The sequence below is a fragment of the Chiloscyllium plagiosum genome, chromosome 7 (assembly GCF_004010195.1).
Source record: "Chiloscyllium plagiosum isolate BGI_BamShark_2017 chromosome 7, ASM401019v2, whole genome shotgun sequence".
Taxonomy (NCBI): domain Eukaryota; kingdom Metazoa; phylum Chordata; class Chondrichthyes; order Orectolobiformes; family Hemiscylliidae; genus Chiloscyllium; species Chiloscyllium plagiosum.
The window spans coordinates 20201149-20224176 of NC_057716.1; the positions used below are offsets into that span (position 1 = coordinate 20201149).

The 23028-nt window shown below is 40.1% G+C and overlaps 1 protein-coding gene across 21 annotated transcripts in view; it reads right to left on the bottom strand.

Moving 5' to 3' along the window:
- pcbp3 (poly(rC) binding protein 3) overlaps positions 1-23028 on the bottom strand; it is a 149390-nt gene that overhangs the window by 80641 nt on the left and 45721 nt on the right. For 19 of the 21 annotated variants that reach the window (XM_043693193.1, XM_043693195.1, XM_043693208.1 and 16 more), the window contains exon 2: positions 338-424. The exons of 1 other annotated variant lie outside the window; for it this stretch is intronic. The gene's annotated coding sequence lies outside the window, so the exon portion shown is untranslated. The remainder of the gene's footprint in view (positions 1-337; positions 425-23028) is intronic. One more of the 21 variants, XM_043693188.1, reaches the window with a different exon arrangement.

Genomic DNA, 23028 nt, shown 5'->3' on the forward strand with positions numbered 1-23028 from the left:
TTCAAGGCAGCAACTCATCACCACCTTTACAAGGGTAATTAGCAATGGACAATATATTCCAGCCTAGCCAATGATACCCATATCCTATGAATAAATATTAAAGAAAATGGATTTAAAGTTGATGGCATCAGGCTGCAGTAAACATTTGTGTCATTGGCAATCTCCATTTAGTTTTACAGAAAAATGTCTGATCTTGCAAATGCTAAGCAGAATACTTCAGTAATCACTTCAGGGAATTTTTAAATATTGAGTGTAACACAATCTTACATAATCACACATGTAATGCAGAAACTGTAGCCAGGCATAAAATTCAAATAGAAGATCATGGTACTACTACCTTATATTCACACTCTTCAGATTTACATACATTATCCTTTGAGAATGACTTGTGATGTATTGCTCTCAGTTGTCTCAGCTGCTGGTTCTGAAAACAGTAGAGAAATGAAATCAATATTTCAAAGTGTGCAAGTCAGAATACTATATATTCTGAAAGTTAACAGCAGGATAATATGCTGCGAATTTTACATTGTATCTGGCATCTGGTAGAGACTGCTACATATTGTTCTAAAATCATTATGCTACTAATCCAAAGTTTTTATGTAACAATGCTGTAACTTGAAGTTTTTGACTAACTAATCAGAATTGTCAGCTGTAATTTTCAAACCAAAAAAAAAGGATGTTAACTCCTTTGAGATTTTTTTCCTTAACACACCTTTGAGATCTTCTGAAGGGATCTCTGCAGCTTAAATTCAAAAACTTTCAAATGTTAGTGATAAAACTACCATTTGCAAAGGAGTACCGGATAATCAAGGTTTGTAAGGATAAATTTAGATAGGATTGATCAAGACAACCTTTGACATTCCTGGAGAAAATTTAGTTAGCTTCCAGAGGTTTTCCCACCTCATCAACTTTAAGGCAAGAGACCATGGTAAATGTTACACATCTGGAGAAATAAACAAAGTAGACACTATAATTCATGGCTCCTCTCACTATTCTTGCTTTCTAAACTTCAAGCTGGTAAATTAGCACAAGTTGATACAAATGAGAGACCAAAAGTCAAAATAATTTGCATTAATAGAACACCTTTAACATGACAAAACATTCCAAGGCAGGTTACAGAGGCATTACAAAATAACATGGAACTACACAAGGAGATATTAAAGGTGGACAATCAAAAGCACAGCCAGAAGTGATGTGACTTACTACCCTTAATGTCAAGATTGCACCTGACAAGTGTGGCATCAAGGAACCCGAGCAAAACTAAATTCAAATGGTAAACAGTGGCAAACTCTGTGGTTGATGTTGTACCTGGCACAAAGAAAGATGGTTGTGGTTATTGGAGGTCAGTCATTTCAGCTCCAGGTCATCTCCACTGGCATTCAAGATAGTGTCCTCAGCCTAATATTTTCAGCTGCTTCAATGACTTTCATTCTACCAGAATGTCAGAAGTAAAGATGTTCACGGATTACATCCGAATCAACATGATTTGGTACTCCCCATTCTGCAGCAATCCATGCCATATACTAAAAAACCTGGACAACTTCCAGGTTTGGGCTGACAAATGGCGAGTAACCTTTGCAACTCAAGAGCTGGGCAATGATCATCTCCAACAGAACAGAATCTAACCATTGCTCCTTGACATTCAATGGCATTACAACAACTAAAGCCCCCAAGAAAGTCATCCTGAGATTACCATTAACCAGAAACTGAACTGGTCATACCACAAGAGCTGTCAAATGTTCAAAATCTTGCAAAAGTAATGCTCATCCTGACTCATTTACTAAAGCACAAGTCACAAGTGTGATGGAATATTCCTGACTTGACTGGATGAATGCAGCTCCAAAAGAAACACCATATCATTCAGGTTGAGACAGCCCACTTGGTTAGTACCACAACCATTCATTCCCACCGCCACTCAGTAGCAATAAAATGTTCCATCTACAAGAATCACTGCAGAAATTCTAAGATTTAGACATCACCTTGCAAACTCTCAATCATATAATCTGTAAGGACAAAAGCAGCAAAAACATGGAAACTGCACCCTCTGCAAATTTCCCTCCAAGCTGCATACCTTGGAAATATATTTTGCCATTCCTTCAAGTGTTGCTGGATCAAAATCCTTTGGGTATAATTATTCAAGATAGCAGTTCACCACCACCTTTGCAAGCACAACTAGGGCCAGCAACACCCACATTCCACGAATCTCTAAACAGGCTTCAAGGGGTGTCTTAATGGAAGAAAGGGACAATAAGGTAGCAAGGCTCTGGGTTGAAGGCCCACCTAGCAAGAACAGAACAATTAAAATCAGAGATGCTCAAGAAGTCAGAAATAGGAAGTGCAGATAATTGATGGGTTATTTGGCTGGAGGTCCGAGCTGGACTAAATCCTAGGATATTGGTATGGAGTGATATAAAATGAATGTAATCTAATAGCATGTTACTTACCCATGTTTGTTTAGAGCTGATAATTGATTACATTAATAAAACTTGACCACTTCTACTCAGTATTTGCACTAGTTATTGCTGAAGCGGATTCACTACAACCATTCAATACCATTATGGCTATGAATTAAAAAGCATATTTAAATCAATATTAGAAACTTCAGAATATACAGCATAAATCCAAACATGAAGGACATGCCCTACATTGAAGTTTAGGATGGATCTAAAACGTGTTGCATTATGCATCATTCATTTCCAACTTTCAAATGCTTACTCAATTTTAAAGAGTAAAACGACTCATTTATTGCAAGGAGGGCAAAATTACCAAATCAAAAATGCTTAGATGCGAACAAGTGTTAATGAAATTGTTCTACCAACTCAGACTTGGTACTGCTCATATCTGAAGATTCCTGAAGAAGGGCCTGTGCCCGAAACGTCGAATCTCCTGTTCCCTGGATGCTGCCTGACCTGCTGTGCTGTTCCAGCAATAAAGTTTCAACACTGCTCATATCTGCTACTGTTCAAATACCTCACACTGACTATGCTCAGTGAGATTACTTGCTCACACTTGGTATCTCAAAATCACAATGTACTACAGTAATAATTTTCAAGACAATCTTAAATGTTCATTTTCTTTCTCTAGATTTTGTTGAAATGATGGTTCCTGTTCTTTCCTGAAGATTTGTTCTCATTACCTCTTACAGCTTTAGAATTTTAGCACACCTTGGTACAGTCTATTCATTATTCCCTAATTAGGGGTTATCCTCTGCTGAGGATTTGCAGTACTTGTGAATTCAAATTTAACTACATCCTTATCTAGCTGGTTCAATGGAAATTAGACATGCTCGTTTAAGTTAAGACCAAGAAATGCACTGATTTGAATGCACAAAAGGGAAGACCTTGCACCAACTGCAGCAAAGCTGCAACATTTGTCTCAAATTATAGATCGAGCTATTAAAGTAATCACCACCATAGTATTCCAGCTTTGCCATGGAGATGCTTCAGGACAAGTAATGCTGCAATGTAATGGACAAACATTTGATTACTGATGACTTTAAGCCCCCTGTCAAAACAATTCTGCTGTTTATGCTTTAAAATGAATTCAAAACTAAAATATATTTATAGGAATGATGGGACATAGGGAGTTGGTTTACATCCTAAAATCACATTAGCATTCAAAAAAGAGGAACCCTCAAAGTTGTTTAACAAATAGTGTGAAACTTATGCAATTTACACACCAGCTTAAATTTCTTCCCTTTTGAACAGGCTATTATTGGGAACTATGCTGACCGAATATATCAACTTTAACTTGCCCAATTCAACCTGGCATCCTTGTCAATTTAAGAGATTCATGCAAGCTTTGAATCTGTACACTGATGTAGAGTATGCACACATGGGTGCCCAGAGGTATATGGTGCATACATACATTTAAATCAGGTCCAGCAACTAGAAGTATTATAAGACGCCTATTTTGTATGGATGCCAAGCAGACACTGTACTTATTTATTGAAAAAGTAAACTGAAAGAAAATCCAAAACAAAACTCAAATTTAATTAACTGGTATAAACTAGTAAAAAGTAAATTATAGAAGGAACTGTATATTTGATTTCGACATACCAGGTTAAGGCATGGCTATAGGTTTGACTTTAAGAGATTGATTCAGTGCTTGCAAAAAAAAAAACAAATTGCCCTGGAGTTTTTGGTCAAATTAAGGTGTTTCCATGACACCAAACATATTGCAGTATAGAAAAAGTACATCAAAATGGATTGAGTTTATTTTTTAGTCCAATAAAATTGGAAAGTTTCCATGAATCTCCTACTCTACTAACAACACACCCTACCCAAACGCCTGACAGAATACAACTTTGTAACCTCTGAATTCAGGCTTTTGAGTCAGAGTCAAAGTGTCATACAGGATGGAAATAGACTATTCGGTCCCACCAGTCCATGCCAACCATAATGCCAAGCTAAACTAGTCCCGCTCACCTGCATTTGGCTCATATCCCAAGAACATTTCTTATCCATGTACTTATCTAAATGTCTTTTAAACATAGTAACTGTCCCTGCATCCACCACTTTCTCTGGAAATTCATTCCACACAAACCATTCTGTTTCAAAAAAAAAGATCGCGCAAGTCTTTTTTAAAATTTTTCTCCTCTCACCTTAAAAATACGCCCCGATTCTTGAAAAGACACTTGCTATTCACCTTTTTAATATCCCTCAATTTTATAAACCTAAGATCAACCTTCTACGCTGTGGTGAAAAGTAGGTCTCAGTCTATCCAGCCTCCCCTTATAACTCAAATCCTCCATTCCTGACAATATCCTGGTCAATCTTTTCTGAACCCTCTCCAGCTTAAATTATATCCTTCCTGTAGCAGAGCGACTGGAACTGTACATAACACTCCAATAAAGGCCGCACCAACACCCAAACAACCTCAGCATGATGGGAAGAAAGTGAGGACTGCAGATGCTGGAGATCAGAGTTGAAGAGTGTGCTGCTGGAAAAGCAGTCAGCCAGGCAGAGGAGCAGGAGAATTGATGTTTCGAGCAAAAGCTCATAAGGAATGAATAGCGTATGCTCCAAGCGTTGATTTTCCTGCTCCTTGGATGCTGCCTGACTGGCTGTGCTTTTCCAGCACCACACTCTTTCGACTCCAATCTCAGCATGATGTCCAAACTCCAATACTCAAAGGACTGCGCAATGAAGGCAAACCTGTAAAACACCTTAATGACTCGGTGATGCAAACCTCAAAGAATTATGTACCTGAACCCCTAGGTCTCTTCTGTAACACTACTCCGAGGCCCTACTTTGAATTGTATATGTCTTGCCTTAATTTTACTGAAATGCAATAATTCACATTTATCCAAATTAAACTCCATCTGCCACTCTTCAGCCAACTGGTCTAGATCTCTTTGTAATCTTGTCCAATGGGTTTATTTGAAACCACAAGCTTTTAGCACTGCGACTTTGTCAGGAGACTTCATCTGAAGGAGGAGCAATGCTCAGAAAGCTTGCGATTTCCATCTTGTGTTGGACTATAATCTGTTATCATGAGGGAAATAGATGGTGACATCTTGAAAAATGTCCATATTAACAAGGAGGAAGTGCTGGATTGTCTTGAAATGAGTAAAAGTGGATAAATCCCCAGGACCCAGATCAGCTGTACCCTAGAACTCTGTAGGAAGCTAGGGAAGTGATTGCTGGACCTCTTACTGAGATATTTGTATCAATCACCACAGATGAGGTGCCAGAAGACTGGAGGTTAGCTAACATGGTGCCACTGTTTAAGAAAGGTGGTAAGGACAAGCCAGGGAACTATAGACCAGCGAGCCTGAGGTCAGTGGTGTGCAAGTTGGAGGGAATCCTGAGGGACAGCATGTACATATACAGAGAAAACTAGATAATCCGAATGAGATGGGTGGGCACTATTTCGTTCGGATAATTGATTATTCGGTTAATCAATTAAATGTCTTTTCTTTGAGGCTCAGTTTTTAAAAGTCTGCTCTCCGCTCAGGAGACTGAAGCGGCACACTTGCAAGGGCTCAGAAAAGATTTACAAGATGTTGCCAGGATTAAAGGATTTGAGCTATAGGGAGAGGTTGGATCGGCTAGAACTGTCCTTATAGAGGTTTACAAAATTATGAGGGTCTTTTCTCTGGGGGGAGGGGGGGTCCAGAACTAGACAGCATAGGTTTAGGGTGAAAGACGAAAAATATAAAATGAGACCTAAGGGGCAGCTTTTTCACACAGAGGGTGGTGCGTGTGTGAAATGATCTGCCAGAGGATGTGGTGGAGGCTAATACAATTGTGACATTTAAAAGGCATCTGGATGGGTAGATAAATTAGGAAGAGTTTGGAGGGATACGGTCCAGGTGCAGGCAGGTGGGACTAGATTGGGTTGGGATATCTATTCGGCGTGGACAAGTTGGACTAAAAGGGTAAGTTTCCGTGCTGTACATCTCTATGACTCCACGACTGACTTCTGACCTTGTTCACTCCAGTCCAACACCAGCACCTCCACAGCTTTGTAATCTAAGATAACTTTCTTCACTGTCCACTATACAGTCGGTGCTGCTATAACATGTGATTCAACGCAAATTGGCTTTTACGCAACTGAAGAATTTAGGCCATTTGTAGAATGTGAACTTTCCTTACCTGCACTGGCGACAACAGGATTCCAACCCGATTAGTTTAAATGGTGCAGCTATTGCATGATTTTCTGATAACTCAAGATCGCACATGAACGGGACTATCAGAAGCAACTATCACCAATTTTGGTGTCATTTCAAAACTTACTAATCATGCTTTCTATATTCTCATCGATATCATTTACAGAAAATGACAAAAGTAGATCCAGCCCCAATCCCTGTGGAACACCACTGGTCAGAGGCCTCCAGTCTGAAAACCACCATAACTATCTCCTGTCATTAAGCCAACTTTGTATCCAATAGGGAAGCTCAACCTGAATTGCATGTCATCTAACTTCACAAATTAGTCTATATGGAACCTTGTCAAAGGCTTTACTAAAGTCCAAGTAAACAATGACTACCATTCTGTCTTCAATCATCTCGGTTACATCATTAAAAGATTCAATCAAGTTTGAGAGACAAGATTTCCCTCAAACAAAATCATGCTGACTATCCCTAATCATTCCTTGTCTGCCCAAAAGCACATAAATCCTACTCTTAAGAATCACTTCCAACCACTTAGCCACCAGTGAAGTCAGGCTCATAGGTTCACAAGCTTGTCCTTGCATCCCTTCTTAAAGGCACAGCATTAGCCACTCTCCAGTCATTTGATACCTCACTGTTTATAGATGAAACAAATGTTTTGGCAAGGGGCCCTATAATTTCCTAACTTCCCACAAAGTCCTGGAATACACTAGATCAGATCCCAGAGATTTATTCACCTTTATATTTAAAACCTTCAGCACTGTCTCTTTTGTAATGTGAATTGTTGTTAAAACAATATTTGAGTTCTCTAGCTTTCATTTCTTTCTCCATAGTAAAAACTGATGCAAAATATTCATTTGCTGTCTCTCCCCATCTCCTGACATTCAACATAAAGATGATCTGATTTTTAAGGGGTTCAAGACACATTCTAGTTGCTGTCTTGCTCTTCACACACTTGTGGAATTTATTTAGATTATCCTTAGTCATGGAGAATAAAGATTCTCTCCTATCCTGATATCCAATGAAGGAGCTGCACTCCAAAAGCTAGTACTTCCAAATAAACCTGTTGGACTATAACCTGGTGTTGTGCAATTATCAACTCAAAAAAAAAAGGAGTTAGTAAGAATGAAAACACAGATACTGAAGACCAAAATATAGCCTCCAAAAACCAAAAGCACCCTCAAAAGGGTGCTCCCAAAAGAAAGAACATGATGTGGCTTGCAGTAGCCTTGAGGAGTCAAAGAGCCTTCAGTCAACTGTTGATAATTCCTACATCCACACCATCCTGAAAGCATATTACTGTATATATATATCTCTGGCAGCTCTGCCCTTCTAGTCAGATAGGGTTGGCTAAGAGTGATTCTGGTGATTATTGGTTCATAGGTACGAGCTGCAATGCAATTTAAAGAACATTTGCATTCTTTTCTGTCAGTTACACAACTTTGCAGGAAAACAAATTCCAACTAGTACTTGCCACACTATGACCTGCTTCCACACCAAGGATTCTATGATTCTAAGAAGAGGTCTTTTGAGTAAGGTTCAGGACATAAAAGCACTGTCTTCTAAATATTACAAGCAAATAATTAAACAGATCTGCAGGATGGGTACTTGTATGTTATGATCTCCATGGAGACCAATAATTTTTAAGAAATGAATCCTGGTGACACCAATAGAAAGACAACCACTGGACAAGATTTCACTTTTTAAAGTTTTTACTCCTGTAATTAAACTAAAATATAATTCAATTCAAACAGACAAAAGGCATTTCAAGGAAAGAGTGAAACTGTGCTTTCAATGGTCAACAGGTGTTGCTGAACAGAGACCTTGGAGTGCAGGTTCATTGCTCCTTGAAAGTGGAGTCGCAGGTCAATAGGATAGTGAAGGCAGCATTTAGTATGCTTTCCTTTATTGGGCAGAGTACTGAAGTTGAGAGGTCATGTTGTGGTTGTACAGGACATTGGTTAGGCTACTGTTGGAACATTGAGGTAACGTTCTTGGCACACAGTACAATGGGATCCTGATCAGTTGGGCTGAGAACTGGCAGATGGAGTTTAATTTAGATAACTGCAAGGTGCTGCATTTTGGAAAGACAAATCTTAGCAGAACACACACACTTAATAATAAGTGTCTTGGGGGGGGGGGGGGGGAGGGAGAAGAGAAGGGAGAAAGTGTGTTATTGTTGAACAAACAGTCCCTGAAAGTAGAGTTGCAGGCGGATCGGATAGCGAAGGTAGCATTTGGTATGTTGTCCTTTATTGGTCAGATGAGAAGAGGAGTTGGGAGATCATGTTGCAGCTGGACAGGACATTGGTTAGGCCACTGTTGGAACATTGCATGCAATTCTGGTCTCCTTCTATCAGAAGGATGTTGCCAGAGTTGAAGGATTTAAGCTGTAGGGAGAGTCTGAATAGGCTGTGGCTATTTTTCTTGGAGCGTCAGAGGCTGAGGAGTGACATTTGAGATTTGTAAAATCATGATGGGCAAGAATAGGATAAATAGACATGGTCTTTTCCCTGTAGTGGGGAAGTTCATAACTAGGGGGTATAGATTTAGGGTGAGAGGAAAGATTTAAAAGGGACCTAAGGGGCAACGTTTTCATGCAGAGGGTGGTGAGTGTATGAAATGAGCTACCAAAGGAAGTGAAGGCTGGTACAATTACAGCATGTAAAAGGCATCTGGATGGGTATACAAATAGGAAGGGTATACAAATAGGAAGGGTTTAGAGGGATTATGGGCCAACTGCTGGCAAATGGGACTAGATTAAGTTAGGACAACTGGCCAGCATGGACGAGTTGGACCAAAGGTCTGCTTCTGTGCTGTTCACCTCTATGGCTCCATGACTTAATGCCCAAAAGTTTCATCTTATTCTTTTATATACTTTCATTCAGCTCCACAAATGTGATATGGTTGTTCTTATGAAACACACTGATGGGTATTCAATGTTGTGGGAGGAAAGCCTGATGAATAACTGCTGTCCTGGGTGTTCTCTATTTGGTAGTTCCCTCCGTAATATGCTTTCCCACAGCTTCCTGTAGTTGTACATTTTAATAAGTTAAACACATTGGTTCACTGTAATCTTAAAAATATTTTGAGTAGCTGTGATGCATACAAATAGTGAATGTGCAGTGAAGCAATCCATGCGCATTTTAATACTACCCTGAAGGCATTTTGTTCAAAGGGTTCTAAAGCGGGTTAACCCATCAGAAGTGTTCAACAAAAGGAAAGAGATGGAGGATTTTTCAGTCATCCATACCTCAATTAAACAAGCACTAGTCTATTTTTTAAGTCAGCATCTTTACGGAGGATGCCGTTCTTGCACACAGCCGCAAGCAGAGCACTACACAAATTAATCTCCAGCTAACTGGGAACAAGAAATACTAGAGGGCATGCAGTGCTTTTAAAATGAAAGCTACATTTTGCTTTTAAAGGCAATTCATACACTTATTAGTAAAAAGATCCTGATAGAAAATATGCTTCAACTCTAATAGATTTCCTCATCACTCAAATTCAATTAAAATTTATAGAGGATAAAATAGCTGAGCTGTATTTGCTGTAACCAAAAAAAAATAAAAAGAATATGCAATGAGCCATAACTTCCCTTTATATACATCTAGTGTTTGTAGCAACTCAGACTGCTTTATGGACTGCAGATCAAAGTACAAATATCAGAATGTGACTAGAATTAAACACCAGATTTACTTTTTAGCTAGAAGTTCTATTTATAATATGTACATTAGTTTCTTCGCACATGTAACCATAGATTCCACTGGGTATGAAATGCACTACAATGTCTGCACTGCAAATATTGCAGTCTATCAGCCGTGACAACATTCTAGTAATGGTACTAAAGATTTGTGTCCCAGAACTTGCTGCACCCCTCGCCAAGCTGTTCCATTACAGGTACAACACTGGTCAGACAATGTGAAAACTTGTCCAGGTATGTCCCGTTCATAAACGCACACAGACAGGACAAATCCAACCTGGTTAATTAATACCTCACCAGTCTGCATTCAATCAGTAAAATGAGGGGGGAAAATCAACAGTACTATCATGCACCACTTGCTTAAACCTGCTCACTGCAGTGTAGTTTGGGCTCCACAAAGACCACTCAGCCCCAGATCTCATTACAGCTCATGACAAAAAAGCTGAACTGCAGGAGTGAGATGAGTGACTGCCTTTGACAGCTAAGTCATATTTGACAGCGTACAAAGAGATTAAGCAAAACAGTTAATGGGAATCAGCAGAAAGCCCTGCTTATTGAAATCATACCTAGCATAAAGAGATGTTTTTGGCTGTTGACAGACAGTCAACTAACCTCCAGGGTATCATGACAAGTGTTTCCTAGGTTACTGTCCCAGGCCCAGGGCAGCTGCCCGCCAGTGTAAAAGGTCAGAACATTTAAAGGAAGAACAAAGATTTAAAAAGGGACCAGAGGGGCAACATTTTCATGCAGAAGATGATGCATGTATGGAATGAGTTGCCATGGTAAGTGATGGAGGCTGATGCAATTGCACCATTTTAAAGACATCTGGACGAGTATATGAATAGGAAGAGTTTTAGTGGGATATCGGCCAAATGCTGGCAAATGGCACTAGATTAATTTAGAATATCTGGCTGGCATGGAGAAGTTGGACCAAAGGGTCTCTTTCCATGCTGTATAGCCCAATGGTTTTATGACTGACTGATTACGCAAGTGCCGGGCAATGATTACTTCCAAAGTATCCTGGGGTTTACTACTGACAAGAAACTAAACTGGCTATTTAAATAATGTTTTGCATGAGGAGACTGCGAATCCTACAATAATTAACTAATTAACCAAAGCCTGCCCATCATCTACAAGACATAAGACATGTGAGAGATGCAAGAGTCTCGTGCCTGGATGAGTGCAGCTCCAACATCAGCATCCATAACAATCCTTCCAAATGACAACATATACATCAGTATTCACTCCCTCCAGCTCCAATGCATGATAGCAGCAGTGTGTATCATCTACAAATGCTAGCAGAAATTCACAAAGTTCCTTAGCACCTTCCAAACCCACGATTCACTGACCTCCTGCAGAGGGTGGTACGTGTATGGAATGAGCTGCCAGAGGAAGTGGTGGAGGCTGGTACAATTGCAACACTTAAGAGGCATTTGGATGGGTATTGGAATAGGAAGGATTTGCAGGGATATGGGCTGGGTGCTGGCAGGTGGGACTAGATTGGGTTGGGATATCTGGTCGGCATGGACAAGTTGGACCGAAGGGTCTATTTCCATGCTGTACATCTCTATGACTATAACACTGCCATCTGCAAACCCCCAGCAAGATCATAGCATCAGTCTTCATGGAATACTGCACGAAAGGGTAACAGCTTCCTTTGCAAAGTACAAATAAAAAGTGCAAGTGGCCAATAGATAGATCTTTGCAATGTATTTGTCATCGTGTGGGGAAATACCAGCCTTAAGATGAACAAAAATAAACATTAGTTCTGAAACTTTAAACACTATCTCCACATAAATAAAAGCAAATTACTGCAGATGCTGGAATCTGAAACCAAGAGAGAAAACGCTGGAAAATCTCAGCAGGTCTGGCTGCATCTGTAAGGAGAGAAAAGAGCTGACGTTTCGAGTCTAACTGACCCTTTGTCCACATATGTTGCCAGATCGGAGTATTTTAAAATACTGTTTTGATTAGAGTGCAGAACTTTGCACAGCTTCAGTTGTGTATCTTTAGTTATCTTTAAAGACAGAGTCAGGTAAAGTTCATAAAACAAATGAATATGGAGGTTTCTCAAATATTTCCATCCAAATGACAGTAAGCACAAAACACGCACAAATGCAAAGGTCAGTTTTAGATTATCTATAAATGTAACTCACCTGCGATACACTTCAATTGTAAAGCAATCATCCAAAAACAAACTGGGCTTTTAAAAAAATCAACATGTTCAGACATGTCATTACACACCTCGAAAGCTGGTGGGGCTTGAACCTTGGCCTCCTGATCCAAGGGTAGGGACACCACATTATTTATCAACACCAAGTCACTTCAAAATTGAAAGATTCATACATTCTCAATTTAAGCCACAAGAGGGCACAGACATTTATCATCTTGACTATATATTAAAAGCAAGCTAAACAAACATTTAGAGTCCTCCAGAACAGAAACGGACCCTTCAGTCAAACTAGACCACGCTGACCATAACCCCAAACCAAACTAGTCCTACTTGCCTGCTCCTGGCCCATATCCCTCCAAACCTTTCCTTTTCACGTACTTACCTCAGTGCCTTTTAAACAGTTGCTATGCCTGCATCAACCACTTCCTCAGAAGTTCACTCCACACATGAACAGTCCTCTAAAATATTTGTTCTTCATGTCGTTTTTAAAATCTCCCTCCTCTCAGCTTAAAAATATGCCCCAAGTTTTGAAATCCGCCACCCGGGGGAAAGACACCTACCATTAACCCTACCTATACTCCTCACAATTTTATCAACCTCTACGGTCATCTCTAAACTTCCTCTGCTGCAGTGAAAAACGTCCCAGCCTGTTCAGCCTTTATAATTCAAACCCTCTGCCTTAGCAACATCTTGGTAAATCTCTCACCTCCCTCCAGCTTAATATGCTTCCTATAACTAGGTGACCAGGACTGGACAGTACTCCAGAAGAGGCCTCACTTGTGTCCTGTACAACCTCAACATGACTTCACAATGCGTATACTCAAAGGACTGGGCAATGATGGCAAGCATCTGAGTACCTTAACTATCCCATCTACCTGTGGCATAAACTTCAAAGAATTATGCACCTGAACCCCTAGGTATCTCTATTCTACAACATTACCCAAGGAGAAAGTGAGGTCTGCAGATGCTGGAGATCAAAGTTGAAACTTTATTGCTGGAACAGCACAGCAGGTCAGGCAGCATCCAGGGAACAGGAGATTCGACGTTTCGGGCACAGGCCCTTCTTCAGGAATGAGCAGAGAGTGTTCAGCAGGAGAAGATAAAAGGTAGGGAGGAGGGACTTGGAGGGGGGGAGTTGGAAATGTGATAGGTATCACATTTCCAACTCCCCTCCTCCAAGTCCCTCCTCCCTACCTTTTATCTTCTCCTGCTGAACACTCTCTGCTCATTCCTGAAGAAGGGCCTGTGCCCGAAACGTCGAATCTCCTGTTCCCTCAACATTACCCAAGGTCCTACCATTAATTGCATAAGTTCTACCCCTGTTTATTGTAGCAAAATGCAGTCACATTTATCCAACATTTCAATTAAGGAAAAAAAAAACAGGTCATTGCAACGGAGTGGGAGACCTTGTGACAGGATCTCCAACTCTTGGATCAGAAGTTCTAGGCTCAGTCTGCTCTACCATTTGACCATGGCTGATGAGTTTCTCAACCCCATTATCCTGGCTTCTCCCTGTAACCTTGATGCCTTTACTAATGAAGAACCCCTCTCTGCCTCAAATACACAGAATGACGGCCTCCGTAGCCTTCCGCAGCAATGAGTTCCACAGATTCACCATCGTCTGGATGAAGAACATCAAGTACAGACTCAGAGTCCTCAACCATTCATCTGACAAGTTCTTCATTCCTGGGATTATTTTTGTGAATGTCCACTGACCCTATAGCCCTCCTTGCATTTAGGGCCCACACCTGCTCGCAATGTTCCAAATGTGGTCTGACCAGAGCTTTGTACAGTCTCAGTCGCAGATCTCTGCTTTTGTATTCCAGCCCTCTTGAAATAAATGCTAACATGGCATTTCCCTTAACTGCAAATTGAACATTCATGATAATCTTGTGAAACCTTATTGCCCACTCTCCTATCCAGTCCAAGTCCTTCTGTAGTCTCCCTGCTTCCTCAACACTATGTGGACCTCCACCTTTGCATTATCTGCAAATTAGCAACAAAGCCTTCCATTCCTTCATTCAGATTATGATTTTATAACATCAGTTGTCATCGAAACATGGACCCCTGCAGAACTCCACTAGTCACTGGCTGCCATCCTGACAAAGACTCCTCTATCCCTTCTCTCCACATTCTGCCAGTCAACCAATCCCCTATCCACACCAGCACCTTGCCCTTAACCTCGTGGGTTCTAATCTTATTTAGCAGCCTCCTGTGTGGCACCTTGTCAAAGGTTTTCTGGAAATCCAACTGATCACATACACTGGTGCTCCTTTGTCCAACTTGCTTGCTTGTTACTTCCTCAAAGAATTCTGAAGATTTGACAGTCTTATTTTACCAAGTATTCCATAAATCTAATCCTTAATTATAAACTCTTACCAATGACTGAGGTCAGTCTAACTTGGCTAAAGTTTGTCTTCAGCACCACACTCACCCCTCCCTTTTTAAACAGGTGTTCTATTGCTACATTTTCCAGTCCTTTGGGACCTTCCCTGACTGCAGTGAGTCCTGGAAAGATCACCACCTATGCCTCTACTTTCTCCTCAGCTATCCCTTTCAGAACTCTGGGGTGTAGTTTGTGGTCCAGATGATTCATCCAGCTTCACACCTTTCAGCTTCCCTAGCACCTTCTCTTTTGTGATGGCCATTATTTTTGACTCTTGAAGTTCTGGCATGTTGCATTAGTTTTCACTGTAGAATGCATAGCAAAGTACCTACTGTATTCAGTTTTTTTTGCCATCTTTGTTCCCATTACTTCTCCATCCTCCCTTTCCAATCATCCAATGTCTACTCTTGTTCTCTTACATTTGATACCTAAAAAACTTTCAATCTTCTTTTATATTACTAGCTAGTTAACACTCATTTCATCATCTCTTACTGCCCCCCCCACCCTTACTGTTTTTAAAAAGTTATCCTCTCCTGGTTTTTAAAAAGGCTTCCCTCTAGTCTTCAGCAAATTGTATGGTTATTTTTTGTTTTTGTGATGTCTGTGATTGCCATGGACCTCCCATTAGTACACTTCTTCCTAGAGAAGGATTTCTTCTATGCCTTCCAAATTACCCCAGAAACCCCTGTTACTGCTGGTCCCCTGCTTTCCTTGTCCACCCGCATATTGACGTTCTCCTTGATTGTACAAGTGTCTTTCGTACATGACTTTTGTATCCCCTCATTTATTTTCTTCCCCACATCCTGACGACTACTAAGAGGCCTGTACACAATCCCAGAATCTTTTCTCCATTGCAGTTCTTCAACTCTACCCACCAGATTCTACACCTTCCAATCTACATCACTTCTTGCCAATTTAATTTCATTTATTAAAATGGTAATCCCACCCCACATCCGCCAATCCATCTGCCTATTCCACAGGACGTGGATCCTTCAATGTTTAGCTTCCAGCCCTGATCCTCTCACAACCATGTCGGATATCCATAATACCATACCTGCCAACTTCAACCTGCTACAGGTTCATTTACCTCACATCTTATAATATGCGCATTTAAGTATAATACTCAGTCCTATGTTGACTGGCTCCCTTCTCTTAGTTGGGGTTCCCTTATCTACTGTGCCTGAAGTTAGATTCCTGAGCCTTTTCATACTCTGTCCCATTACTTATTCTGGAAACTAAGCTCTGCTGAGCCCTACCACCAACCTGCCCATTCACAGTTACATTTTGTCACTGTTTCCATGTGCCTACAATGGAACTTGCTGTGACGAGGAAATTTCAGTGCAACATCTTCCACAGAAGTATTTGCGTCTGGAATGTGGACCAAAAACTGTCAGGACATTTTGCACTGAATTAACCAGCTTACATTTTGACAACGCCACTGAGGGGAAAAGAATGAGGGAGATATAAAAAGACAAAAAAAAAGCAATTGTTAAAATCAGGCATTCTTGTAGAAGTTAATTCTCAGGAGGTTGCTGTATACAATTGTTAATTATCCTTGCACAACATTGCAAAGATTCAACATTTTCTCACTCAATGTGCATGTATCACACAAACACAGCAACTTCAAGCTGTATTTCAGCTACTGCCTCGACAGGATAGCAGTGTCGTGCAACTTCTGAATGTTTCCTGCAGCTTTGAATTTCCCAGTTAAGTGCAGATGCGGAATAGCTGGAAGTTCATTTTGCATTTGAGTGACAATGAGCATTGTGTGCTACACCATTATTGAAACAAGAAAATCCAAGGCTATTATTGTGCTTAGATTCCAACCTTTCTAAGTTGCTTCAGGCAAATTCCTTACAACATTCAGTACAAACATAACCTTGAATTACAAGCAAGGCCACAAAAATTGCTTTTTGTCTTACAAAAGATAGCCCCATGAGCAGACAGGAAATAAAACCAACACATACAATTTTCACAACTGGGAATTATCTTTACATCCAGTGTTTGAAATACGAAAAGAATAATGATCACCACTGATCTGATTAGGATTATCTTCCCCATACTGTGACGTCAGTTGGCAGCAGGACAAATGCAGATTAGGGTCAGAAGAGATTCAGTTTTCATAATCTTTTCTTTCGTTGAGTTATTCTATAATAGCTAACAGTGTATTATCAGGTTACAATACAAACAAGGGTTTCTGAAAAGTAATGCAATAGCTAAGGCACAACTTTAACAGTTAATATTCAGAAACAAAAACTGAATTACAGTACAGGCTATACCTAATCCCAACTCTTACGTATGAAAACTAAGGAATTGAACATTTAAAATGCTTCTTAGCTAAATTTCTACCCTTCACTATATTTTCAGTTTTAAAAAAGTGGAACATCTCCATTTTTAGTGCTTGTTTAATAGGACAACTGACATTGGTGTAGTTGGTCACTGTCTGTACATTTAATCACACTACTTGGCCAAAGTTTCCCTGGCTGCCTCATCAATTCACAAACTTCAAATCATGCCAGTCATAGTGATATGTATATTGTGAGAAAACACAACTACTTCACAAACTAATGCATATGGGTAATTTGCCACACATTCAAATAATTTAATTACACTCACCATTGTTACCATTCTTTGATCTTTACCAATACATTGTTTTGATCTCCATTGCAGAGTCAACGCTATTAATTACCCAATACTACAAACTGGCTTCTGAACTTTTAATTTCGCTTCAGCTAGTGACAAACAATTTGCAATTCAAGACAATTACTCTAACCTTCACTTTTGACATTAACAAGCAGCTTCTATAAAAATAATTTGACAGCTGTTTCAAGTAGACCATCTTTCATACTGACAGACATTTATTTGATTAAAATACCTTAATTGTTTGGAATACAGATCTGCAATGCGCATGCTATTTTTTAGCCTTTGTCCAGCACTTCAATCTAGGAGTGTCACAGCCTGTCCTGACAGGAGTTCAGCCATAGATTTGACTCTGCTTTAATTATAGGAACATTACTGCTTCATTTTGATCCTGTTACCATTCTAATAAGTGTACAAATTAATCCAGAAAATGATTTTGTCCAAGAAAAATGTTCTTAATCTAGATTATGGCTCAGGTGAACAGCCCGAAAAGGCAGATAACATTACCCACCAAAACCGTCACTATCAATGATGAAACTATCCTAATACACACAGAAGTACTTCAAAGTAGACAGAGGGATACTTTATTCTCCTTTTTGTGCAAGCAAAATTTGAACTCAAGACGCTACTCACAGAGGAAAGAAATTTTAGCACTAACCTGGATATCCTGAAGTTGGGTCTGGCTCCTTGCTAGAATGTTCTTGAGATAAGAATTGTAAACAGTATCTCAAAGCAGCTTAACTCTGCCAAGTGAGGGATGTTACTTGAGTGACCCTGAGGACTGCTTGAGCACTAGCTTCCACATGATAGACCAGAAATAGAGTTTTACCCCTTAACTAGGGTTTCCAGGTCAGATGATTTTGAAATGGACCCAGGTCAATTTGAATTCATGTTCAGTGGAACTGCGATGAGATGTGCAAACTAATCCCCTGTAATTAACATGTAAGCACCCAAGGAGGAAAGTAACTCAGTGTTATTGAGGTAATCTGTTCAAATTAAGATTTTAAGTATTATAAGTCAGAGCATTTAACTTATTTTGCTTTTCTTTGGGGAAAAATAAAACGCAATTCCCTGTGCATTTAATCTCTGTTTGAACAAAAGCATATTTTATACAAGATACGAGATATCTTTAAAAATGTTGCCTGTGTTGCTTAATATGGGGTTGGCTAAATTTCATACGCTGAGCATTAGGGAGAAAAGAGATGTTTCAGCTTAAAATCAAAAGTTCAATTCAAAGAGCAAGTGGGAAACAATTTTGTACCTGGATTACAGCTATAATTTTCTGGATCTGGCTTTTTAATCCAACTGCTGGACATATGCTGTCTGCAGCAAAAATATGCACAATGTCTTTGTACAAAGAAGCACATAATTAAAAGGTGAATGAGTATAATCAATAGCCTTATGTACACACCAAATACCCTTAGATTCTGCTGGTATGAACTGAACACTGATTTTTCAGAAATGTTTTATTGCTCATTAAGTGGCTAACATGGAAGAACAGGCATCTCAATCCAATCTTAGACAAAACATTAAATGTTAATATTAAATATTTTGCAACTAAAAACATGCAATGCCTCAATTTCATGGAAAAATGTCAGAAAAACACAGGACCACATGAAATGGTGCATTCAGAGTGGTTTTGCTGCAATATCATAGAATCTTTGACCCAAGGTTGGTTTGGAAATATCTTGAAAACTTAATTTATGACTGCTTCCCCTTTTATCCAAATGCACATGTAGCAGATAATCATTTTTTATCTACAAACATAAACTAATGCTTCAAAGGACAAAATTCGCAGAGCACCCCTTCCCATCCTGAAGTGCACATATTGCAGCAGTACAAAGTGAGCTTTCTCCATAAGCTCAGTTTAAACTTGATACAATGCTAGCTTTAAGGAGAAAGTGAGGTCTGCAGATGCTGGAGATCAGAGCTGGAAATGTGTTGCTGGAAAAGCGCAGGTCAAGCAGCATCCAGGGAACAAGAGAATCGACGTTTCGGGCATAAGCCCTTCTTCAGAAGGGCTTATGCCCGAAATGTCGATTCTCCTGTTCCCTGGATGCTGCTTGACCTGCTGCGCTTTTCCAGCAACACATTTCCAACAATGCTAGTTTGCCATGGAGCTGCCAATTAGCATCCAAACATGCATAACTAAACAAAAGCACATCATTTTTATTTTACATCAGGTATTCTTGTTTTAATTTTATACAATGAAAGAACTTCTTGAATATTACTCCCTTCAGATTAACACACCAGTATGTCAATTGAAGTGGCTATCAATGAGTGTTTGGTTGATGTTTGAGTAATTATGTCACAACCAAACCAAAAACAACAAATCTCAACCACTTCACTCCTGAAATAATTCATTAAAATTCTTTTAACTGGCCACACCACTATTGTATGGAGCAGTTTATTTCCACTGGCAAATTATAGTATCATCTATTCAATAAGTTACAATGAAGTGGAATGGCAATTTGCAAATGGGATGTTGAGAGATATTGACAGAATCCCGAGTGTGAAAGCAGTACATTTGGCCCTCTGAACAGCGTCCCACCCAGACCCACTCACCTTCCCTGTAACCCTGCATTTCCCCCAGCCAATCCACCTAACCTACACAATCTTTGGACTGTAAGAGGTAACCCACACAGGAGGAACAGGCAAACTGCCCACAGACAGTTGCCAGAGACTGGAATCGAACCTGGGTCCCTGGTACTGTGAGGCAACAATGCAAACCACTGACCCACTCTGCTGCCTTAATAGGTTAAAAGAGTTGGCGCACAGTACAAAGTGGCAAATTGTAAAGTTGCTTATTCTGAAAGAATGATTTAAATGGAGAAAAGCTACAAAGGGACTTGTGTACACATGCACACAAAACTAGTTCACAAATGTAGCAGATAATCAGGATGGCTAATGTAATGTTGGCCCTTATTTCAAGGGAGTTGGAGTTGGGTGAAACGGTGGCTCAATGGTTAGCACTGCTGCCTCACAGCACCAGGGACTTTGGTTCAATTCCACCCATAGGCAACTATCTGCACAGAGTTTGCACATTCTCTCCATGCTGCATGGGTTTCCTTCAGGTGCTCTGGTTTCCTCCCACAGTCCAAAATTAGGTGGATTGGCCATGCTAAATTGCCCATAGTGTCTAAGAATGTGCATGCTAGGTGGATTGGCCATGGGGTGTGAGTATGGTACTCTTCAGAAGGTCGCTGTGGACTTGATGGGCTAAATGGCCTGCTCCCACACTGTAGGGACTCAGTGCAGAGAAAGCAGGCAGAGAGGACTTACTGCAATTACATACTATGCTAGCGAGACCACATTTGGAATATGTGATCAAGTTTTGCTTCCCTTATTTAAAGGAAAGATTATTTCACTGGAAGCAGGTCGAAGGTTTATTAAAATTATCCTGGCACGGAGAGACTGTCATGAGAAATAATTCAACCAATTGGAACTCTATGTATTGGAATTTGGAAGAATAAGAGGTGGCCTCATTAAACATATTGGATTCACTCAGACTTGACAAGGTAAATGCTGAGAGGATGTTTCCCCTTATGGGGGACTTTAGAACCAAAAGCATATTCAAAATTTAAAACAAAGATGAGGAAGAATTTCTTCTGAGGGTTGAGTGTTTCTGGAACTGCTTGTCAGAAGCTGAGGTTATGGAGGTTTACAAAATTATGAGGGGCACGGATAGGGTAAAAAGGCAAAGTGTTTTCCCTGGGGTCGGGGACTCCTGAACTAGAGGGCATAGGTTTAGGGTGAGAGGGGAAAGGTATAAGAGAGACTTAAGGGGCAACTTTTCCACACGGGGTGATACGTGTATGGAATGAGCTGCCAGAGGAAGTGGTGGAGGTTGGTACAATTGCAACATTTAAGAGGCATTTGGATGGGTATATGAATAGGAAGGGTTTGGAGGGATATGGGCCGGGAGCTGGCAGGTGGGGCTAGATTGGGTTGGGATATCTGGTCAGCATGGACAGGTTGGACTGAAGGGTCTGTTTCCATGCTGTATATCTCTATGACGTTTAACCTCCTTTGCTCCAGTGGGGAAAAAAAAGCCCTAGCCTATCCAGCCTTTGTTAAAGTAAAACTCAAACCTTCCATACCTGACAGAATCCTAATAAATCTCTTCTGAACCCTCACCAATTTAATAATATCCTTCCTTTAAATGGGTGTCCAGAACGGGACAGTATTCCAGACGAGGCGTCAAGGTTGGCTATGTATAGCAAATTTCCAAGGATTTTAATTTATTACTTTCAGTTAGATCCAGAAGGATTCTGAAGCCCCCACATTTATGTTGCCTCTCCCAGATCTGTAAATATTCTTTGAAAGCAAACTGCCGGTCCTCCACTGCTAATCTATTTAACAGACTAAAACTTAAAAGTATGATCCTCTCAACCTACACAACCACCTGAAGGAGCAGCGCACAAAAAACTAGTGCTTCCAGATAAACCTGTTGGACTGTATTCTGGTGTTGTGTGTTTTCCAACTATATAACACAAATGAGAAGCCTGTTAAGGCCATGGGCTCACCTAAGTCAAATGATTAATTCAAGCAAACAAATATTAAAAATACAATTTTAGAAATCAAGCTCCCAATCAAAACTGAGTGGTTTTTAACAACACTTACAGGCTGCCAATCTCCCCACAGATATTTCCAAACCAAAGAGTTTCCCCAACATGTATTTTTATGATGATGATCACTGCCATTTCTTGGAACTTGCTAGTTGAGATGGCCAGAAGGGCAATTCAAATAGTAATGGAAGGGATAAAACTAGGATCAACTTGTGTTGAACCTTTACCATCTGTCCCACAGTAGCAAGTGTTTAAAATTGATAACCAATGTTAATACTCAGTAGTGTACTCAGTAAAACCAGATTGTATCATCCATTATACAAATTTTTATCTGAACACATGAAAGCATACAATCTAGATACATAAATCTCACTGCAAGGGAGCAAACTACAAAACCACAAAATAATTCAATAACTAAAATTAAACAGGTCAAAGACTAATATTATAAAGCTCCCCCCATTATAATTTCACAAGAATGTGGTATTCCTGTTCCAAGTGTCTTTGTTAGTGTACAAGAGAAAATAGCCATTACCAGTATCATACCTTCACTTGCACCCTATGACCAAGGCATGCCGTTACCATGAATCAGAAAGATGCAAGTATTATTCCAAAACTTGAGCACAAAATTCTATGCTGGCATTTCAGTGCAGTACTTACACAATGTTGAACCGTTTCAGGTGCCAATTTTTGGATTAGATATTAACATAAGGTCTCTTCTGCCCTCAAGTGGCTGATAAAAGATATGGTACTATGCTGTGGTTCTGTTCGTCGAGCTGGAAGTTTTTGTTGCAAACGTTTCGTCCCCTGTCTAGGTGACATCCTCAGTGCTTGGGAGCCTCCTGTGAAGCGCTTCTGTGGTGTTTCCTCCGGCACTTATAGTGGCCTGTCCCTGCCGCTTCCGGTTGTCAGTTTCAGCTGTCCGCTGTAGTGGCCGGTATATTG